A 24,674-nucleotide genomic window follows, 5' to 3' on the forward strand; every position below is an offset into this window, starting at 1 on the left:
GAATTGCGAAGGGGTAAAATATATTGTTCCCAATCCGGGCTGTGTAACAGTAGTGAAAGTGTTGGATTGCAGAGTGCTGAATTTTACTATTCCCACTATCCTCATTCCAGTAAGTGAAACAATAGTGAAAGTGAAAGTGAAAAGTAATCTGAGACAAGATCCTAACAATAGTGAAAGTGCTGGATTGCCGAAGGATAAAATATATTATTCCCACTCCAGTCTTTGCAACAGTAGGGTCAGTGTTGGCTAGAGAAGGGGTAAAATGTACTTTGCGCACTCCCGAGAGTGTAACAGTAGGGAAAGTGTTGGACTGTGAAGGAGCGAAATGTATTATTCCCACTCCAGTCAATGCAACAGGAGGGAAAGTATTGGATTGAGGAGGGGTAAAATATACTATTCTCAGTCCAGTCAGTAAAACAATTCAGGGGCTACTCTAACAACTGCCTTAGCTGATAGGGATTCAAGGAGGTTTTGGCAGATTGTGACTACTGGCATAGTTGAACCCGATCCAGCAATCAACCCGAATATTGCTCCAGAAGTATGGGAAGACCATTTTAGTATGCTGTATGGGGAGACTGTTCCTGTAGGGAGGTTTCATCGGCCCGATTGTTGACGAGTGATGTTGCCGACACTCCAGTGATTAGTTTTACCTTGGGTGAGGTCTGCTATATCTAGGCTTCCTGCGGGTAAAGCTCCTGGGCTGGATAGGGTTCCTGGAGACCAATATAAACATCAGCCCAGGGTATGGGCGCCCTATCTTCTAATAATATTCAACGCAATTACTGCGGGTATGTCGGTCCCCTCTACTTGGCTCGGAGCAGAGGTAGTCCCTATCTTTAAGAAGGGGTCGCCTCTGCTCCCGGCCAATTATAGGCCCATTAGCCTAATTGATGTCGGCCAGAAGCTCTTTGCGAGGTTGAGTTTAGATCGTCTTTTGGATTGGGTGGAGGAATTTGAGATCCTGAGCCACTATCAGGCGTGTTTTAGAAAGAGTGTCTCAACCACTGATCAAATCTTTAGACTAATGATGCTTTTTTGGAAGACGGTTAAGGTGGAGGGTGGTTCCCTATATACCGTCTTTGTAGATCTTCGTGCGGCCTTTGACTTGGTCCCACGTATGAAGCTCTGGACCGTATTACGGGACCTAGGAATTCCACCCCAACTTTTGGATATTATAGTACGACTTCATACCAATAATTTTGCAAGGGTCAGATGTGGAAGAGAAGGCAATTTATCATCTAGTTTCCCCGTTGAAAGGGGGGTTAGACAGGGTTGTGTCTTGGCGCCAACCCTGTTTTGTCTCTATGTAAATGGAGTCATCTCCCACTTGAATAAGGTTACCAACAGAGACGCACCAAGGCTCGCTGGTACAGGCATCTCAGCGATTATGTTTGCTGACGATACCCTGCTACTTGCCAAGTCACCAATGGGCATACAGCGAGTCTTGGATGGCTTTGTCTCATCTGTCATGATCGGGGGCTGGAAATAAATACAGCCAAAACAAAGTTTATGATCTTTAATCCTCCCAAGACCTCTCGCCCAAATCCGACTATAGACGGTGTAAGCCTGGAAAGAGTCGAGATGTTTGAGTATCTGGGATTGACCCTAAATGAAAATCTGGCCTGGACCCAACATCAGATTAAATCTCATTTAAAGTTATCGCAAAAGGTAGGGGGAATTATTAAACTCTGGAATCAATCCCAGATAAAACCTATTGGACCCCCACTTGAGATTTATAAAATCCAGGCTTGTGGGGCAGTAACCTATGGTGGCGAGTTGTGGGGACACGATTGTGCTCCTGCGATTGTTGCAACGGAAAATAAGTTCCTTAGGAATTTACTGTCCCTTCCCACTAGTTCCCCCCTTCTCCCTCTCAGGCTCGACTTGGAAATAAGATCGATAAAGGAGGTACTAGGTTTAAAGCCTCTAACTTTTTGGAGTCGTTTATGGGTAACCCCAGAACTTATTATTTATAGGCAAGAATTGGCGGAATTATTAAAATATCCAATTATTCAGAAACTCCCATGGTTAAATCATATAAAGAATGAGTTTCAGAGATTGGGGTGTCCCTTTCTATGGTCTAATCCAGAAGAGGCTAGTATGAATATATCTCGTAAACACCTGGCCAGCATCTACTATGAATGTAATCTTTCTGCTCACCTATTAAGCGTTAAAGTGGGCTCAATTACATGCTCATTCTTATTGATGAAAGATCACTACAAGTTGGAGACAGTGTTAGATGACATTAACCCCGTTGCTCTCAGGAAATTGTTTCTTCAATGGAGACATAACTCCTTACCAATCAGAGCTCTTACGAGTAGATGGCACCCACCAACCACTACAAATTGTCCTGCCTGTTCAGAGAAGTTGGAGAACGAGATTCATGTAATGTTTTTCTGTCCCTCTTATATGAGGCCCAGGAAAAAGTGGATTGTTCCCATATGCAAAACATGGGGGTTTAGGAAACATTTGGATGCATATCGTATTCTAAAATCTGATTTATCTCCATTGACTGTCTTTGCTGTCAGTAAATTTTTAGTTGCAATGTGGAACATTAGAAGAAGTTTTAAATGATATTATTACCAGTGTACACGATAACAAATGATGGAGTACTATTCTCCACAGGCAATGACGATGATCTTATTATTGTGGTTAATTATGTTATTGAATGTATATTTATATTGTGAATGCGCTAGCGATTTGTGTTAGATTGTATTTAACTCTTTTATGACATATGTATTGTCGAAATAAAGATAATATGAATGAATGAATGAATTCAGGTTTCCCTACTGTTACACTTATTGGATTGGGAATAGTAGATTTTACCCCTCAGCAATCCAACACTTTCCTTACTCTTGCATACACTAGAGTGAAAAGAATTAATTTTACATCTTCGCAAACCAACACTTTCACTACTGTTGTACTGTCTGGAGTGGGAATAGTAAATGTACCCCTCCAGAATCCTGCTCCCTCCGTACTTTTGCATAGATTGTAGTGGGAATAGTAAAATTCGCCACTTATGTTTCACTGACTGGAGTGGGAATAGTAAATTTTACAACTCTGCAATCCAACACTTTCCCTAATTTTACATAGATCAGTGGGGAATAATACATTTTACCCCTCCGCAATCCAACACTTTGACTACTGTTGCTATCACTGGAGTGGGAATAGTACATTTTTTCCCATCCGTAATCCAACACTTTCACTACTGCTGCACTGACTGGAGTGAGAATAGTACATTTTACCCATCCACAATCCAACGATTTGCATACTTTTGTTTAGAATGTAGTGGCTAGAGTGTGAATAGTCATTTCCCTCCCCCCCCCGGCCACCAATCCAACACTTTCACTACTGGAACAATCACTGGAGTAGGAATCGTACATTTTACTCATTCATAATCCAACACTTACACTACCTTTGCACTGACTGGAGTAGGATTAGTAAATTTTATTTACCCCTACACAATCCAACACTTTCACTACTGGTGCAATCACTCGAGTGGGAATAGTACATTTTACCCATTCGTTATCCAACACTTTAACAACTCTTGCATGGAATGGAGTGGGAATAATAAATGTTTCCCCTTCATAATCCAACACTTCCCCTACTGTTGCATACATTGGAGTGGGAATAATACATTTTACCTCACTGCAATCCAACACTTTCATGACTGATACACTTACTGCAGTGAGAATAGTACATTTTACCCCTTCAGAATCCAACACTTTCCCTACTGTTGCATGGAATGGAGTGAAAATCAAATTTTTTTCCCCTTCGCAATCAAACATTTTCCCTACTGTTACATAGACTGGAGTGAGAATAATAAATGTTACCACAATCACAATCCAACACTTTACCTACTGTAGTAGAGAAAGTGTTGGATTACAATGGGTAAAATTTACTGTTCCCACTCCAGTAACTGCAACAGTACTGAAAGTGTTAGATTGAGGAGGCGTACAATTTAAAATTCCCACTCCAGTCAATGATACGTTTTGATTGCGAATGGATAAAATGTATTATTTCCACCCCAATCAATGTAACTGTAGAGAAAGTGTTGGATTGCGGAAGGGTACATTTTACTTTGGGTTGTAGAGGGGTAAAAGGTATTATTCCCACTCCAATCTATGCAATAGTAGGGACAGTGTTGGATAGCGAAGGGGTAAAATTTACTATTCCCACTCCAGCCTGTGCAACAGTAGTGAAATTGTTGTATTGCGTATAAGTAAGATTTATCATTCCCACGCCAGTGTATGCAACAGTAGAGTAAGAGTTGGATTGCGGAGAAGTAACATTTATTATTCCCACTACAGTATATGCAACAGTAGGAAAAGTGTTGGATTGCAAAGGGGTACAGGTCGCTATTTCCACTCCAGTTAGTGCAACAGTAGGAAAAGTAGAGAATTGCTGAGGGGTAAAATTTACTATTCCCACTCCAGTCAGTGAAACAATAGGGAAACTATTGGATTGCGAAGGGGTAAAACATACTTTTCCCACTCCAATCAACCCAACAGTAGGAAAATGTAGGATAGCAGAGGGGTAACATGTACTATTCCCACTCCATTCTATGCAACAATAGGGAAAGTGTTGGATTGTGGAGGGGTACAATTTACCATTCCCACTCCAGAGATTGCAACATTAGTGAAAGTTTTGGATTTTGGAGGGGTAACATTTACTATTACCAATCCAGTAAGTGCAACAGTAGGGAACGTGTTGGATTGCCTAGGGGTCCAATTTACTATTCCCACTCCAGTCACTGAAACTTAAGTGAAAGTGTTTGATTGCGAATTGTTAAAATGTATTATTCCCACTCCAGTCTACGTAACAGTAGGGAAAATGTTGGATTGAGGATGGGTAAATTTTACTATTCCCACTTTAGTCAGTGTAACATTAGTGAAAGTGTTGGATTGCAGAGAGGTAAAATGTATTATTCACATTCCAAAATTATGCAACTGTAGGAAAAGTATTGGATTGCGGAGATGTAAAATGTATTATTCCCATGCAACAGTAGGGAAAGTGTTGAATTCTGAAGGGGTAAAATTTCCTCTCAAGTCAGTTCAAAAGTAGTGTAAACTGTTGGATTGTGGACGTGTAAAATGTACTATTCCCAATCCAGTGATTGCACCATTAGTAAAAGTGTTGGATTGCGGAGGGGTAAATGGTACTATTCCAACTTCCGTCAGTGAAACATTAGGGAAAGTGTTGGATTGTGAAGAGGTCAAATTTATTATTCCCACTCCATTCTGTGCCACAGTAGAGAAAGTGTTAGATTGTGGAGGGGTAAAATTTACTATTCCAACTCCAGTGATTTTACCAGCAGTGAACGGGTTGGATTGCGGAGGGGTAACATTTACTATTCCCACTTCAGTAAGTGAAACAGTAGGGAAAGTGTTAGATTGCACAGGGACACAATTTACTATTCCCACTCCCGTCAGTGAAACAATAGGGAAAGTGTTGGATTGTGAAGGGGTACAATTTACTATTCCCACTCCAGCCAGAGCAACAGTAGTGAAATTGTTGAATTTCGGATAAGTAAAATGTATTATTCCCACTTCAGTGTATGCAACATTGGGGAAACTGTTAGATTGCGAAGGGGCAAAATTTATTATTACAACTGCAGTTTATGTAACAGTAGGGAAAGTGTTGGATTGCAGAGGGGTACATTTTACTATTCCCACCCCAGTCTATGTAACAGTTGGGAAAGTGCTAGATTGTAGAGGGGTAGATTTTACTATATTCACTCTAATCTGTGCAACAGTAGGGAAAGTGGTGGATTCTGGAGGGGTAAGATTTGCTATTCCAAATCCAGTCAGTGCAACAGTAGTGAAAGTGATCATTTGCGACGATGTAAAATTTATTATTTCCACTTTAGTGTACGCAACAGTAAGGAAAGTGTTGAGGGATAAAAATTACTAATCCCATTCCAGGTAGTGAAACAGTAGGGAAAGTGCTTAATTACTGTTGGACTGTGGAGGGGTAGAATTTAATTTTCCTACTCCAGGCACTCCAAAAGTAGTGAATGTGTTGGAGTACGAACGCGTAAAACTTACCATTCCCACTCCAGTGGTTGCAACATTAGTCAAAGTGTTGGATTGTGGAGGGTTAAAATTGACTATTTCTACTCAAGTCAGTGAAACATTAGGGAAAGTGCTGGATTGCAAAGAGATAAATATTACTATTCCCACTTCAGTTAGTGCAACAGTAATGAAAGTGTTGGATTGCAGAGGGGTACATTTATTATTCCCACTCCAATCCACGCAACAGTAGGGAAAGTGTTGGATTGCGAAAGGGGTCAAATTTAATATTCCTACTCTATTCCATGCAACAGTAGTAAAAGTGTTGGATTATGAATGGGTAAAATTTACTGTTCCCACTCCAATCAGTGAAACATTAGGGAAAGTGCTGGATTGCAAAGAGATAAATATTACTATTCCCACTTCAGTTAGTGCAACAGTAGTGAAAGTGTTGGATTGCAGAGGGGTAAATTTATTATTCCCACTCCAATCTACGCAACAGTACTGAAAGTGTTGCATTGCAGAGGAGTAAAATCTACTATTCCCATTCTAGTAAATGCAACAGTAGGGAAAGTTTTAGATTGTGGAGGCATACAATTTACTATTCCTACTCCAGTTAGTGAAACTTTAGGGTAAGTTTTGGATTGCGAATGGAAAACATTTATTATTCTGACTCCAATCAATGTAACAGTAGGGAAAGTGTTGGATTGCCGAGGGGTACATTTTACTTTTCTCACCCCAGTAAGTGAAACAGTAGTGAAAGTGTTGGATTGCAGAGGGGTAAAATGTATTATTCCCACTCCAGTGTATCCTACAGTAGGGAAGGTTTTGGGTTGCGGAGTGGTAACATTTACTGTTCACACTCCCGTCAGTGAAACATTAGGGAAACTGTTGGATTGTGAAAGGGGCAAAATTTATTATTACCACTCCAGCTTATGTAACAGTAGGGAAAGTGTTGGATTGGGGAGGGGTACATTTTACTATTCCCACTTCAGTCTGATCTACAGTATTGAAAGTGTGGGATTGCAGATGGGTAGAATTTATTATTCAGACTCCAATGTTTGGAACAGTAGTGAAGAGTTGGATTATGCACTGGCAAAATTTACTATTTCCACTCCAGTGATTGCAACAGTAGTGAAAGTGTTGGATTGCGGAGGGGCACAATTTACTATTCCCAGTCAGGTAACTGCAACAGTAGGGAAAGTGTTAGATTGTGAAGGGGTACATTTTATTATTACCACTCCAGTCTATGTAACAGTAGGGTAAGTGTTGGATTGCAGAGTGGTACATTTTACTCTTCTCATTCCAGTAAGTGAAATAGTAGTGAAAGTCTTGGATTGCAGAGTCATAACATTTATTAATCCCTTGCGATCTATGCAACAGTAGGGACAATGTTGGATAGCGGAGGGGTAACTTTACTATTCCCAATCCAGTCAGTGCAACAGTAGTAAAAGTGTTGGATTGCGGAGAAGTGAAATGTATTATTCCCCACTCCAGTGTATGCAACAGTAGGGAAATTGTTGAATTGTGAAGAGTTAAAATGCAATATTTCCACCTACAGTCAGTGCAACAGTAGGGAAAGTGTTGGATTGCAGAGGGGTACAATTTAGTATTCCCACCCCAGTCAGTGAAACACTGCGGAAAGTGTTGGATTACAGACGGGTAAAATTTACCATTCCCACTCCTGTGATTGCAACATTAATGAAAGTGTTTTTTTATTGCGGAGGGGGAAAATTTACTATTCACACTCCAGTCAATGAAACATTAGGGAAAGTGTTGTATTGCGAATGGCTAAAATTAATTATTCCCACTCCTGTCTATGCAACAGTAGGGAAAGTGTTGGATTGCAGAGGGTTAAAATGTATTATTCCCACTACAATCTATGCAACAGTAGTGAAAAGTGTTGCATTACGGAGGAGTAAAATTTACTATTCCCACTCCAGTAAGTGAAACATTAGGTAAAGTGTTGGATTGTAGAGGGGTAAAATTTATCATTCCCACTCCAATCTGTACAACAGTAGGGACAGTGTTGTATTGCGGAGAAGAGTGAAAATGCATCATATCTTAGTAGATATGGCACATTTATGCTCTCTTCCTGTCACCCAAAGCAGTGCATGAAGTTTTCTTTGTGTGTTGCGTTACATGACTTCTTAGTAAATCTGCTGCTTAGTTTGAATAGTGGAAGTCATTGGTATTCAGTGTTTCTCTGGGGAACTGCCAGCCTTTTTACAATGAAATAGGTTTTGGGGCCCAGTCATTATATGGATGTGCTAACTTTAAATTTCTACGTCTTATATTTAAATATTATGCACCTTGCCTTAACATTTAAAAGGGAGGTTTTTACCTGTCAAAAAGGTATACTTATAACAGGTCCCATGCAAGGCGAGGTATAAGTAAGCTGAATATACCAATTAGTAGTTTATGTCTATGTTCGCAAAGAAAGAGGACCGGCAGTGTGTGCAAGTGTTTATATAGGGGACTGATACCCTCTTATTGGTAGGGACATGGGCTCATGGAATATATAGTTTAAAGTTTTATCTGTTTTGTTTGGCTGCTGTATTGAGGACAGTAAAGAAAGAGAAGCATAATCCTCGCCTCCGTGTCCTTAATAGAATTGAAAATTCTTGACGAGCTAGCTAGAAAAATTGCCATTCACCTTTTTTGCCTGGTCAATTTGGATTTTTTACCTTTTTGCTGAACCCTGTGTTTGCTGACTGTACGACTCTGTGCGCTATATCCCTGCTAACCACTGTAATGTACTGTGACACCCACTTAAAATAGGGTTGGGTAGGTAAACTCCTGGAGAAATAATTCCTGGAATGCAGGATGCGGAAAGCAAGGCCAACCCCACTCCTGGTACCAAAATGTGATGGGATTGAATAAGAATACTCGCAGAGTCGTCTTCAGTTCCCAAATGCTTCATTGCCAAAAAGGCCAGTATACGGTAACGTAGGAACCCACGGCATAGGCAGCTGCACAGCAAAGAACGCAGAGTCAACTGCCTGGGCCAGGTTAGAACACAACATTACATGGATAACCTACAAGTGAAAAAAAGTGAGGAATGTGAGTGAGACCTTGAGTCAGAGTCTGAGCAGCTAACAGGAGAAGAAGTAACAGTTGCTCCAGAGTTATCATCTAGGACATCCGGGGTTTCCACCACATCAAAACCCGGACCATAAGTAAAATTAGAATTGTCTTCATCAGACCTATTAGCATAAACCTTGTCAAAGATCGCAAACTCTGTGTCAGTCAGTTTAACAACATTGACCTTATTCCACCAACCTCTTCCTTCCAGCAAAACAGATGGTTTAGTGACTTTGATAACACGAACATGTAAAGAAGATTTTGACTGGCCTTTGCAAACCTTGTAAGGTTTCTTGATCAGAACCCAATCAGTCACAGCACAATTAGTGCATTTAAGTTTAGAGTCGCCATCAAAAAGTTTCTTATGCAAAAGCTGTTTGGCAAGAACCCTGTCCTTAACCAGTTGTTGGTCTTGCAAAGGGTTCCTCTTTTTGGAAAGATCAGAACCCACTGCTAAATCACTAAACCACTTAGGCATCAGGTTAGATCTGGCTTCTCTACCTCTGAGTGCCTTACAGGGAGTTATGCCAGTGGTGGAGTGAGGAGTAGTGAGATACGCCCAAACCTTTCCTTGTAAGAAATCATCTACATCAACATTAGCTGCAATGCCAGCTTGAACCCCTTCTTTTAGAAAGCGATTAGCTCTCTCAACAAGTCCATTAGAGGATACACTGTACAAAGTAACCTGGCAGTGCTTAACTTCGAATTTTTCTAAAAATCTGGTAACTTGGGGGCATATCAGCAAGGCGAGGCGATAGAATTGTCGCAGCTTTTGCGGCTGTTTTCGGCCGAAAAGCGGCGATAATTTTATCGCCTAATTAGCAAGCTCATGCTAACACGTGAAAACTTGCGTTAGCGTAGGAAATCCTAATGCCCAGCTTTTCATCTCTGATGAGATGCAAAGTGGGCGTTCCTGACCTGACATGACAGGAGAAATGTCGCTAAGCGACATTTCTCCTATCATCAAGCCCCACGCTATGAAGCATAGCAGCAAGAAAAGTAGCGATAACCCCTGTTATCGCTGCTTTCCTTACGCCTGCTTCAGGACTGACTTAGCCATGATATCCTATGGAAGGTGGATATCATGGCTAAGTTTGTGAGTCCCTATCATCAAGCTAACGCCACATTGCGTGAGATTATCGCTGGGCTTCCAGTGATAATCTCACGTTAGGCAGTTAGCGTGAGGATTTTTATCGCTTTTGAGATAAGCGTTGCTAATAGCACGCTATCTCAGTGATAAAAATCCACGCTAGCCGGCGATAATTATCCTAGTGCTAAGTGCGCTTAGCGATAATTATCGCCGGTTATTGCTGATATGCCCCTAGGCGAGTTAGAAAAGGCAAACCATTATCTGTGACAATACACAGCGGAGCACCCTCAATTCTAAATAGACTTTCAAGAAATTAAATAACAGTAGAAGAATTGGCAACCTGATTCGGGCAATGCTGACGGCTGGCTGATTGCGCCGTAACCACACCCGCTTCCTTCTTCACGGCCGATGCAGGGCCGGAACGGACGTCAGACGTGGACTCAAACGGACTTGAACGCAGGAAGCTCCTGAGTTCCTGAGCTCCGCAAAAATATATGCGGGAGCCGGGAAACAGCTCCGATGTGAGTCAATACTAAGAAGCGGGAGTCTTCTATGGGCACTTACATCTACATCCACATTTCCAGACGTATATCATCTTGAACTGGCTCACAGACTATTTTCAATATCTCCTGGCTATTTTCTCCTGCACTGCCGCTTGGACTTCTGGGAACTGTAGTGGTTCAGGTTTCTGCTTCTGGACTTTTTCGATTCTTTGCTGCTCGATCCACCAGGTTTCTTGCCAAGAGGGGGTAAGTGTATGTATCATCCTTACCCACCAGTGTACAGGAGTCCACCTATGCTGCTTGGTTGAGGGTCGCTGGGGGGGTCTTAGGCAGCAACTTTTTGGTTGTTTGGATAAGCAATCTATGCCACAACCACATAGTGCAAAATCTCGCTAAAAGCACCACAACAGTCCACACTGATTTCCCAAGCCTAGGCCAGAGGGTGAAAAAGCGAGTTGGCCAAGCTGCTGCCCGTGCAAACCACACAGCGCCCCTCCGGAAAGATTTCAACGTAAATACTGAAACTGCTGAAACGGCAAGCCTGCAGACTATGAATCAAGTTCATAAAGGGGGGTCCTCTGCAGACCTGGATTCAAGTATCATCCCTTGTTCTATTGTAGGGACTTTCATGCTATCAGATTCAGCTAAAGTTAAGACACCAACTTTACTTGGCTTAGTTGGAGCATCTAAGGATCTCAAAAAATATCCTTTGTTCTTCAAAGTTATGCATGGCTTGCCATCAGGTGAGCAGGCGGCAACAGGGAATGAGCCCCCCCCCCCAATAAACAATCCTATAGTCAAACCTATGGCTCTGGACACAGGTGGGAGTCTGAAAGATCCTTTAAACTGTGGCCAATCTTCCCCGCCTTCCTCTGCTCTACAGGGGCCGTTCTCTGGGGGAGGGGGTCCTCACCCTCATCGTATCTACCTACTCCTGTGATCCATACTTTGTCCATCCCGGTTGAGCCTGCATCTTCTTCTGGAGGGAGTTCTTGGTCAGATCTTTCTGCTCCTGCGTGATCTGTCCGGCTTGCCTCAGCTGAATCCATGCTCTCTACGCAGCTTTCACAGCCCGAAGGCATGCCAGAAGTATCTCAAGACAACCTCATACAGGAAAATAGATTATTTGGCATGCAATGGGACGCCAACAGCCTCCTCAATCTGATCTTGGATGAGATACGAGAGCTGAAAGCCTCTCAATCTGCTGAGAGAGCCGCAATACATCTTTGCCTATCCAAAATCGAGGAAAGCATGGCACGGCTTCTCGAGTTCGAAACGAGGATCTCGCAGCTGGAGGACCAAATCTTAACTATGAATAGTAAAGTTGCCACCTTCCAAAGCCAGAAAGCAACATTGGAATATAAACTTGAGGATTTAGTAAATCATTCTCGGCGCTCATATCTCCGGATCTTAGGTATCCCGGAAGGACTTGAGGGACAGCAGACTCTACAGTGGGTAGACTCATTTATCAAAAAGAATGGCCTCCCAGAGTTTAATGGCGATCTTACTCTCATGCAAGCACACAGGGTGCCTGCCCATCTCCCTCCTAATCCTAAATTCCCACAAACTCTGTTGGTCAACTTTGGGGATTATAGGGTTAAGGAACAAATCCTAACAAAGGCATTTAAACAGCGACAGTTCACCTCGACAGAAGTTCCACTTTGCTGCATCTTCCCTGACATGTCGGCTTTGGCAGCCAAAAGGCAGAAGGAATTCGTAAAAATGCTACACCTATTTAAGGAACAGGGGGACAGGCCATTATCGCCCAACAGAGCAAGTTAAAAGTGCTAGTCAAAGGAAGATTCCTCGTGTTTTGTAATGTTCAGGAAGCACAGGAACTATTGCAACAAATCTCTATGAGAAATTCCTAAGTGCCTGTACATTTTTCAGTCTCAAGATATGACATTACGTTAATGTTAGGCTTTTCAATTTGCTCTCAAAATGATTCTTATATGTTTTGCATTGCTGTTCTGCTCCCCTATCTTGGGATTTGTCTTTTTCCAGGATATCTCTCTGAGGCAGTCTTGTCAGTGGATCTGCAAGGAAAATCAGACCCACTGCCCATTAACAATTGTTAAATCACCTAAATTAGTACGATATAAGTGTTTACAGTGGTTTTTCCAAAAACTTCAGGCTTTGTATAGAAGATATTCTATCCCCGCAATCAACTCCTCAACCCCGTTATCTGGCCCTATCTTATGATCTGGGATTAGAGAATCTTCAGTAGTAACACAAAAATGGGCCAATGCTGGATTCCGGAAAATCTCAGATTTTTGAGGAATGATAGATGGCTGAGCATAGCTGAAATGACTCATTTAATCGTTAATGACTTCCTTCTTCTTGGGTCATACAATATTTTTAGTAAATTCCTCAGCAAACTTGATTTGGCCCAGATCAGTGAACAGAAATGCTTAGTATATGAATTATTAGAAGATACGGTATTTAAGAAACCTGGGGAATGAAAAAAGCATTTAGCCTCCATCAAGGGTATTGATCTGGAGCGGAAGGCCATTACTAAATGGGCTAAGCATGAGGGGTTGGAAATCTCAGCGAGTATGTGGTCAGCAGTTAACAATCTCAATTTTAGCACGTTTAGGGGAGCTAATTGGCGAAGGATGTTATTTTTTAGTAAATGGCAACTTTATAGAATTCCACTTTTTTTATCTAAAATTCATACCAACCAATCAGCGCAGTGCTTCTGTTGCCTTAACCATCCTTCAGCCAATTGGGCACACATTATATTACAACGCCCCTTGATCCAAAGATTCTGGAATGATATTGTCTTTTATCTGGAACGTGAATGCAGTATTAAAATAGGATTGAGGACTTGGCTAATAATACTTGGCTTTGACCCAGACCTTCTTCTTCCAGATAAGCTTGTCAAACTATTATACATTGCAATGGCTGTAGCTAGATCACTTCTGCTTCAAAGATGGCGATCAGATCTTATGCCATCTGTCCATGAATGGGTCCGAAAAATGAAGCTAGTTAAAAAAGCCTATGCATTGTGAATTGGGGGGCTTAAGAAGTTTGAGAGGATCTGGACAGCTTATTTTGATTAAGATCTCAAAATTCAGTGTATCTTTTAGGAGGTAGTCCCACTATGTCTGATATCTAGGTCCGGCAATACCAGGATCTTAATTTATTCCGCAACATTTGACATTTTCTTGTGATTCAGTTACATTATTGAATATTGGAATATTTAGTATTTTCTACATACTCGCTGATTTTTAGGTATACGCTTAGGTACCCAAGGTTTAATCAATTGTTCAGTTTATATTTATGACCGGTAGTGAATACTGTTTTCTTTGTCCTTTGTATACTAGCTTAAATGTTTACACTGTTTATCTTTTGGATTTTAAGATTTACTCCCTCTTGGTAAATTTGTGCTATTTAACAACTCTGTATTATTATCGTCGTATTTAATGAATTTTTATAGCTGTATTTATGGATAAATGATTTTGCTGTATGGATTTCTTAAAAATAAAAAAAACAGTAGCAGAATTGGCAGCCTGAACAAAAGAATAATCTATCCATTTTGAGTGATAATCAATAGCAACCAAACAATACCTTTTCACTGAGTACAATAAATTGAAAGGCCCAGAAAAGTCTAAAGCAATTTTCTCCCAAGGCGAGTCTGCAAAAGGAACAAGAAACAAAGGTTTTTGTTTAATTTCCAGTGTTTGTCTGATACAACACAACTAGGACAATTGTCCACAAAAAAAGCTACTTGCGTGTCCATGCCCGGCCACCAGTAAATGTCCTTAATTTTCTTGCATGTAGCAGAAACTCCCAAATGTCCCTCACTGTGGGGCATATTACCAAGGGCCATATCGCCGTTTTTTCGGCTTTATAAGCCAAAAAAGCGGCGAGATTTCCATCGCACTATAAACAAGCTCACTCTAACCCTTGATAGCGCTTGTTTTCGTGCGGTGGCTGCCGTTTTTTTATTGCCCTGCATGCCATCGCTAATGACATGCAAAGTAGGCGTTCCTGGCTAAAACAGCATGGGAGAACCCGCTAACAGGGCTTCGCGGTATTATCAAGCCGGCAGCAGACCCACGAAGCGATGTTAATAATCGCGCTAAGCCTCCTTTATTGCAGGAATTTAACTCCTGCTTTAAAGTTGACTTAGCCATCTTAGTAATGGGAGGTGGATTGCAAGGCTGAGACCACAGGGGCGTATTAGCAAGGTTTCCATTATCGCCCAAAATATATCGCAGCATTTCCCACGCTATTCCCGCTTTTTGCTGCTATCGCTGGATTTCCTATCGCCTTTGAGATGAGCGTTGATAATTACACGCTAATTCGGCTAAGAAATCCAGCAATAGCCGGCAATAGAATAAAATACGCTAAGCGCTCTCTGTGAAATTTATCGCATTATGTTGATAATATGCCCCTGTTTCTCAAATTTCTTGGAATGTGTAAGCCTGGAATGTTATTCATGTAATATTGTGTTCTACCCTGGCTCAGGCAGTTGCTTCTGCGTTCTTTACTGTGCAGCTGCCTTCGTAGTGGGTTCCTACGTTACCGCATACTGACCTTTTGGCATTGAAGCATTTAGGAACTGAAGACGACTCTGAGAGTGTTCTTATTCAACCCCACTACAGAAGGGGGAGGGGCACGGATAAACCAGAATAGTCAGAGCTCACTGCCCGTGCCATAGAGGTATTCAAAATCTGTTGTGAAGGGAGTCCCCTGTTATACTCCCCGAGGGCACAGCGCAACAGCGTCTTTATCGCCCAGTCAGGTGTTCACTTCCCTCTGTGACTTGCGCGCAGGTCTGAAGCCCCCCAAGTGAGGTAACCCGAGCGCATTGCAAACGTGCATGCCCGGCCTCACGATAGAAAGAGGATTTCGGGCCATATGTAGGTAGAAAAGAATTTGCGAATCTGAAATTGCGATTTTTCGTGAATCACATTTTCAGAATCGCAAATTCCGATGTAGGTATTTATTCGCAAAAATTTAGCGATTCCCAAAAATTTGCAGAATTATTTAGCGATTACCCAAATTGCGATTCCTTAATTGCGAGAACGCAATTAAGCAATCGCAAATCTGGGACTCTGCAATTCAGGTGCAGAATGATGACATCACACCCAGGAAGTGTGACTGCCCATGCTGCACCCGATTGCCAGCAGCTGTGTTAGAGCCAGTAGCTGTGTGAGAGCCTGTGTGGAGAGGAGAACAGTTGTGCTCAGCTACTGAAAGCAAGCCAAATGGAGTCCCATGGGCCAGAGAAGCAGCAGGAAGAACCACTAAGGAAAAGCAAACAGAAATTCAGCGAAAGGGAGCTGGAGGTCCTCACCCAGGAAACTGTCAGCAGCCATGATCTCCTGTTTGGCAAAGGTTCCCTACGTGTGCCAGAGGCAAGAAAACGAAATATATGGAGTTGCATCCAGGAAAAAGTCAATTCCATTGGCGTCACACACCGCACAGTCGAAGATCTCAGAAAAAGGTGGTACGATATGCGGCAAAGGTCAAAGGAGAGGGTGGTTACAAGACTGGCCAAGGCCCAAAAAAACGGTGGTGGGCTGTCCACAGCAACAGAACCAACGCCCCTGGAGGAGCTGGTGAAGGGCACACTTCAGCCTGAGAGTGTGAGTGGAGTGGCTGACCTGGACAGCTCCGAACACACAGACACCAGACAAGGTAAGATGCAAGCCAAAACCCCCTGATACATCCCCAACCCTCTCACACACCCCAAAAGGCAACCTGAGTGCAACTCCAGTACATGTCCACCAGCACACCCAGAAATGCATTATGGGAGATGTAGTCACATGCACTGATAACTGGGCCAGTGAGACACAGCCAGGTGGAATAGGGAGGACTCCATCATGCAAATAGGGAAACAGACAGATAGTACCCATGTGAATTTTATTGTGTAAACTATAATGCATTACAAATGCGAGACAGGACACAGAACTAATGTGTGCCATTCAATTTACAGCACTACCACCAGCACAGGAAATCATGCCTGAATGTGAGGAAACTACAGAAATGGAGGACGAGGCAGGGCAGGAGGAGCAGAGCGAAGCCAGAACTTCAGACTCTGCATCATGCAGGCTGCACAACATTGTGTCACCACTGCCACTGTTGGAGGCACAGGCACCAGACACAGCAGCAGAGCAACAGCCAGTGCACAGGCAGTGTGCAGGACAGTAGCCAACACAGTCCCCTGAACACTCCAGAGTAGGGAGAGGGATGAGGCACAGGGCACGCCCATCCACCAGCACTGCTCCTGCCGAAGAGGACACGGTGTTCTCGGGCCTTGAGGGCAGCATGCTCACACAACAGCGCCTGCAAGTGAAGGGGATACAGCCAATACAGCGGCAACTGGCAGCACACAACCACAACATGACCGAGTTGCGGGCTGGTGTAATGGCCATGACTGGTGCTTTGGAGGGACTGTGCAGGGAGATTATGAGGGACAGGGTAGCCCGGCGCAGGGAGAGACATCGCCTCCACTCACGGCTGGACTTGTACACTAGAGCAGTCAACCGCCAGTCAACCGCCACATCCCTGTGGCCAGAAGATGTGTGAGCATGCAGCGTGAGATGGCCCACTGCTGCCAGGACGTTGGCAGTGTCCTGGTGCAGGTAACACATGCGGTGGACCAGATGCGCGCAGCTGCCACAGGTGGCATAGGCACACTTAGTGCAATGGACACAGATGAACAGTCCAGCAGGAGCAGCATCGCTCCCCCAATTCCACAGGACAGACGCCGGAGTGCACACCAGGGCAGAGTGGAGGATGACTAAAGGGAGGGCACTGCGCAGACACAGCGAGGGGCAACAAGGCGTGCACGTAGGAGGTGAAGGGACACCAGGGACTAATGGCCATGTGTGACGCAACACAGTCCATACTGACTCAGTGGCTGATGGCAGTTATTGCACTGTGACACAAACATGTGCAAGCGCGAACTATAAAGTCACGATGTAAGATCGATGTATTCCTGCAACTGAGGAAATAAACAACACTGTCAAACACCATTCATTGGCATCGTGTCCTTATTACTCACTTAGAAGTAGTTCTATGTGATCTCATCTCGTCTCATGCGCCCGACAGCCGCACCGGCCCCACCTGCTGGTCCGCGTTGTGGAGCTGGTCCCTCCTCATCTGATGATTCAGAGTCTGTCAGATCCACTGGGGTACCTTTTTTGGTAGCGATGTTGTGTAGCATTGCACAGGCAACCACAATTTTGCAACATGTCTCAGGGCTGTACTGTAGCGCACCTCCACTCTTATGGAGGCATCGGAAACGGCTCTTTAGGATTCCAAAGGTCCTCTCAATGGCACAGCGTGTAGCTCTGTGTGCGCTGTTGTACCTCCTCTCACCTGCAGTTGCTGGATTCAGGTACGGTGTGAGGATGTAGTCTCGTAAAGCATACGCACTGTCACCTGCAGGGTATAAGCAGATTCATGTTCAATACTGTCCTGCCACTGCATCACTCTACTGGTTCTGTGTCTGTATGGCATGCATTTACCTAGCAGGTAGCCCTCTACAAATTCGCCATTTGTGAGTCTGCGATGTAATGCACAGAGGCGAAACATGAATGAGTCGTGTGTGCTTCCTGGTTATTTGGTCACAATATCAGTGATTATATGTTGGGCATTGCACACTACCTGGAGGTTCAGGGAATGAAATGACTTTCTGTTCCGAAAAACATACTCATTCTGTGATGGGGGTGAGATTGCGACATGGGTCCCATCGACGCAGCCAATGACATGGGGGAATTGGGCAATTTGGTAAAATTCCTGCTTGGTCTGATCTAGTGCCTGTTGTGTGCTTGGAAATTGTATGTGGTGATGCAGCCTCTGTACCATTGCATCAAGGAAAGTGTGGAGGAAGCGCAAAAGTGCACTTTGCGAGACACCGCCCGCTGTGGCAATGACCCCCTGAAAACTCCCTGATGCCAGGAGGTGCAGTGAGCACAGGACCTGAACATGGGTGGTCACACAGCATAGAATAAAAAGTAGAAAGCTAGTGTGAACCAACTCAAATCTGTGTACATACACTGTGGGGTATATTACGGTGCACGGTTCTCTGCACAACTTTCCTTCTCTTTGTTATACACACCCTAGCAGTTTTTGCGTTTTGGGTCACTACCCAGTCTCTTGTCTACACTCTCCCACACACATTTCCTTTCTACGGAGTGGTGGCAGCTGATGATGAGATCTTGAGGTAGCAGGCGAGTACCTTCCTGCTTTATCCTCTGTGGTGTTGCTACCGTGAGGCGCCATCACTCCTTTCCTACACTTTTTTCACATGGGGGTGTTTTTAGATATTATTGTTGAATAAAAAGACAGTCTTTTCCTCATCTCGTTTGAATAACTCTTTTTTTCTTTGAATAGTGAGCCATACCTAGAAGTAGCATTGATGACATTAAAACACTTGCTCTACAGTTCGTCTAAAATTATATGACAACTACAATGGATACATGAAGCAAATGCTCACTGTGGGAACAGGTCCTTTATTGTATACGGGCATTGCACACTACCTGGAGGTTCAGGGAATGAAATGACTTTCTGTTCCGAAAAAAATACTCATTCTGTGATGGGGGTGAGATTGCGACATGGGTCCCATCTACGCAGCCAATGACATGGGGGAATTGGGCAATTTGGTAAAATTCCTGCTTGGTCTGATCTAGTGCCTGTTGTGTGCTTGGAAATTGTATGTGGTGATGCAGCCTCTGTACCATTGCATCAAGGAAAGTGTGGAGGAAGCGCAAAAGTGCACTTTGCGAGACACCGCCCGCTGTGGCAATGACCCCCTGAAAACTCCCTGATGCCAGGAGGTGCAGTGAGCACAGGACCTGAACATGGGTGGGAATGGTGTGTGCCCTGCGTGTGGGGTGTTCAAGTATGGGTGTCGCTCCTCTATTAAATCCACGATGCTGTCTGGGTGCAGCCTGTAGTTCACATGGATCTCCTCCTCGGTCAGTTGGAAGAGGGTGATGCGTGCTCTGTAGATCCTTTCTGGCGTCTCCTTCTCTGTGTGGCATCCCTGATTCGCAGCCTCCTGGCTATCACGTACAGGCCAGCCATGGTGGGAAGTCCCAGTGGCATTGTGGGCCTGTTTAAATAGGTTGCACATGGTTACCACCTGCTCAGAGTTGGTGGTAATTGAGAAGTGCAAATTTGCGTATTTCGTGGATTCGCTAATTGCGATTTTTCCCTACATTTTTGCGCATTCGCTATGTGCGAGATTGGTAATAGCGATTTTCGCAGTTGATGTGACGCAGACTGCGATTACGCTAAATAATTCGCAGAATCTGCGTTACGCAAAAATGCTAATCGCAAATTTAGCGATACTCATTTTTGAGCAGCGGAAACCTTTCCTACATAGGAACGGTCTGTTTTGCGATTGCAAACACCCTGATTTTTGCAGTTCACAGTGTTCGCGATCGCAAAAGTGCTTCCTACATATGGCCCTTAGTCTTCATTGACGAGCCCGTGTTTTGATTGGCTGCAGTATTTTTGACAGTAAAGAAAGAAGCATAATCCAAGACTCGAGGGTTACAAATAACTCGATGGGAGTTTATGAAAACTACTACGTATATTCCAGTTCTCGTTATCGTGTATATTGTACTCTTCTGAATCTTAGCACGACTTAATATACGGACCACGTGTCAGAGAATGCAGAAGAATGTTTGAATACATAGTACAGAATTCTGAGAAATTAAAGTCTAATTAATGCAAAGTGTATGTTGATTTTTTAGTGCAAAGAGTTTGCCATGTTTGCAATGCATTATGGGAAGGCGGGTGTCCGTTCAGAGTCTGTCACATTGCATAGGAAGTCCTTTCCTTATAGCCTCTTTCAAGGTGACAGCAAAACGGAGCAGGCGCCTTAGCGTCACAGTTTCCATCTAGCAGGAGACTTTAGTTGTCCCTCTAAAGCAGAGGTCTTCAAACTGTGGGGCGCGCCCCTCTGGGGGTCCGTGAATGGTTTCCTAGGGGCGGGAATGCCTCTGCAATTACATGCAAATGAAAATTGCCTGGAACTGCTGCCTTGTTCATTTGCCGCATTTCCAGGCTGTCTTGATTCACATCAGCCCTTTAAATTAGGACTAAAAAGATTCAGATGAAGAGAGGTCGCAGGGTGTCAAGAAGATGGCTAAAAAGTAAATGAGTAAATAGTCTAAGGGGCAGATTTACAAGCCCCTTACGAGACATTTACGCTGCCGTTGTGTCACTTCTGTGACGCAGCGGCGGCGTAAACCAAGCGCCATGTTGCGCCTTATTTACAACGTGACGCATCTAGGGAGATGCGTCATGTTGTAAAGCCCTGCGCTACATTAAACCTGCGTCAGGTTTAATGTATGCAGGATGGGCGTTCCGTCGGAAAAAGCCTCGGAAAAGTGACGCAGTGAAATCTGGGACATTCTGTCATTGGGCTATACTTGGGCTACATCTCGGTGATATTTGGGCTACATTTGGGCTCTTTTGTCTCTGGTGGCCATCTTGGGAGATTTATTTGTTATGAAGTTTACAAATTTCCTCATTTACTGCAGTCTCCTCAGTAGGAAATACTTTCAGTTTTTTAGTTTGGTTCCATCAAGAAGGCATTCAGATGTGTCACACATTTGCCATAAATTTTGAATGTTAGCACTCTAGTTGCTCATTAGATCACTGTAGTAAAGCTACTGCTCACCAGGGAAGTCTGCTGCTGGTATTCAAAGTGCATGTTTCAATCTGCATGTCAGAATTTTTTTATGAATTAGAAGAGGATTTGAGAAGTCAAAATGTGCCCTAATTTTTCTTTCTGCACCACTAATCATAATTGCTGTGGCAAAATGAACCCCCTCAGTTTGTTCCTTTGTAAATTAAATGTTTTAACTGTTACCACTTTATTCCAATCAAGATGGCTTCAGGTGTGCCATACCTTCGTCATAAGTAAGACTGTTAGCGCTCTAGTTGTTCGTTAGAACACTCTGGGACATTCTGTCATTGGGCTATACTTGGGCTACATCTCGGTGATATTTGGGCTACATTTGGGCTCTTTTGTCTCTGGTGGCCATTTTGGGAGACTTATTTGTTATGATGTTTCTTAATTTCCTCATTTACTACAGTCTCCTCAGTAGGAAAAACTTTCAGTTTTTTACTTTGATTCCATCAAGAAGGCATTCAGATGTGTCACACATTTGCCATAAATTCAGAATGTTAGCACTCTAGTTGCTTATTAGATCACTGTAGTAAAGCTACTGCTCACCAGGGAAGTCTGCTGCTGGTATTGAAAGTGCATGTTTCAGTCTGCATGTCAGAATGTTTTAATGAAATAGAAGAGGATTTGAGAAGTCACTCAAAATGTGCCCTAACTTTTCTTTCTGCAGCACTAATCATACTTTCTATGGCAAAATGAACCCCCTCATTTTGTTCCTTTTTAAATTAAATGTTTTAAGGGTTACCACTTTATTCCAACCAAGATGGCTTCAGGTGTGCCATACTTTTGTCATAAGTAGGACTGTTAGCACTCTAGTTGTTCTTTAGAACACTCTGGGAAGCTGCAGTAGAACACAAAGGAATCAACTGACAGTCTCTGCGCTTGTTGGATGTACATGTTTTACTGAGAATGTCAGACTTCATTCTCCCATGACTGAGAAAGATAATGTGAATTTACAGAAAATATGCTCTCAGTTTAGCTTATTGATCACCTTCCAAACCTCTGTGGGAAAAGCATGAGAAAATAGTTTTCTCTCAAACATGATTCATGATATCACAGCAGAAGGCTTTTTCACATGGTAAAATCACCTTAGAACACAACACAATTCCTAAAATGAGTATGGTACCATCAACAAATGATTTATAATGTAACCAAAGTCTTAAAATCTTCTATTAACTGCAAGGCTTTTTAATGAGGTGCTATCATGTATATTGGTCCCAAGATAGCTGCCAACACTTCTTGGATGAAGTGCTGACAGCCAATCAGATCTCACGATGAGATGTGTGGTTAGGCTCCGCCCAGATATATATATGATTTTACTTTTGATTTTCTCAGGAACTACTGAACGGATTGACACCAGATATGCAAAAGGCACATCCCTGACCTGAGGACTACCTCTTTGCCAAATTTAAAGTAATTCTGTTCAGCCGTTTGGGCTGTACCTTCGACTAAAGGTCCCTATGGAAAATTGCATGGGAAAAACGCGTTTTGGGACCCCCCTTTTTTCTGTATCTAAACTTGAGTGATTTGTCATTGGCACATTGCTATATACAGATACCTTTTTGTAGATATCTACATTTCTTCTACATTTTTTCTAGTTTTCTTGTATTTGCACACTCTTTCGTTGTTTGATAATTTAATGATGTCATCCATGGATGATGATCGTGAAAGCTAGCAGCGGATCTATTCAAACAAAGTAAAACTATGATAACAGAGGAGGCTAATAACCCTTCTAAAGACAGTCTTATGAGTAAATTTCTTAAGCTGGAGAGATTTGAAAAACAGAACTCTATAAATGGTGGGATGGAGTTACTTTGAAAATTACATAGACAACAATTGCATCCCCAGAAGTTTAAGAATTCTTATTTTCCCAACATTAATGATCTGGAGGATGATCATTTGAAAGAATAGGAATATAATTTATATTCGTCCTCTTTTTACATGATAATATTTTGATTAAGAATGCAGAACGAAAAGTGGAGACATTTTAGTTACAAATAATTGAGCTAGGAAAAGAAATTAAAGAAATAAAATTGAGGACATCACTGAAAAGAATTATGTTATTCTTAAGGAAGTGATAAACCAACACTAATTAGAGGTCAAAGAAAGAAAACTCAATAATATCAGAAGGGATGTGAAAGACTACAGTACAGGTCGAGTGTTTATGTTTTTCAAAAACCTATGATGAAGAAAATAAGTTAGAGGGGATGCAAATTAATGAACAGGCCGTGGAGTTAAGCTCTGTAAATTATAGCAGCTCGGACCTGTAATCTAATGATGATCTGGATCCTAGACTAGTACCATGGACGAATCTAAACCTCCACAATGCTCCACAATGTTCCTCTTTTTCTGAAAATATTCAGCGTAAGAAGCTAGGGAGGAAAACAAAATCAAGGAAAACAAGGAGGGGGAAGTGAAAAAATAGAAAATACAAGTAAGGGCACGCACAGCCAGAACAGGAACAAGATTTAAGTCTGAGTGAAGCGGCTCCCACCTCAGGATCAGGGGGATAGGGAACTTTACATGTGATCAACTTTTCTGACAGATGTTTTAGTAACATCGAATTGAATGTTTTACATTTTTTGTTCATCATTGTTAAATTTGTTAACATTGGATTGCCTGAATTTGGGCCGGAAACAAAACAATATAGTCGGCGCTCCTTTTCTAATTATGTTGGTGTACTACCTATGTGATGCAAAGTTGATTTGTGTGGACGCGCTCTTGAACTTACCACTGCTATCACTCGGAACCAGGCTTGCCGTGAGGGGAACGGCTTCTTTGACGGGGCCAAATTGATTCTTGCTCGTTCTGGGACACCGCCGGGAGGCGGCGGAACTACACTTCCCAGCATCCTCAGCTCCGGGCGCCTGCCGCTGATGTCATCAGGCAGCGCCCGGGCTGTATAAAGAAGTCACAGGCCCCACGCAGCGCGGGACGCGCTCTTGAACTTACCACTGCTATCACTCGGAACCAGGCTTGCCGTGAGGGGAACGGCTTCTTTGACGGGGCCAAATTGATTCTTGCTCGTTCTGGGACACCGCCGGGAGGCGGCGGAACTACACTTCCCAGCATCCTCAGCTCCGGGCGCCTGCCGCTGATGTCATCAGGCAGCGCCCGGGCTGTATAAAGAAGTCACAGGCCCCACGCAGCGCGGGACGCGCTCTTGAACTTACCACTGCTATCACTCGGAACCAGGCTTGCCGTGAGGGGAACGGCTTCTTTGACGGGGCCAAATTGATTCTTGCTCGTTCTGGGACACCGCCGGGAGGCGGCGGAACTACACTTCCCAGCATCCTCAGCTCCGGGCGCCTGCCGCTGATGTCATC

This window comes from Triturus cristatus, chromosome 4_2 (assembly GCF_964204655.1).
Source record: "Triturus cristatus chromosome 4_2, aTriCri1.1, whole genome shotgun sequence".
NCBI classification, from domain to species: Eukaryota; Metazoa; Chordata; class Amphibia; order Caudata; family Salamandridae; genus Triturus; species Triturus cristatus.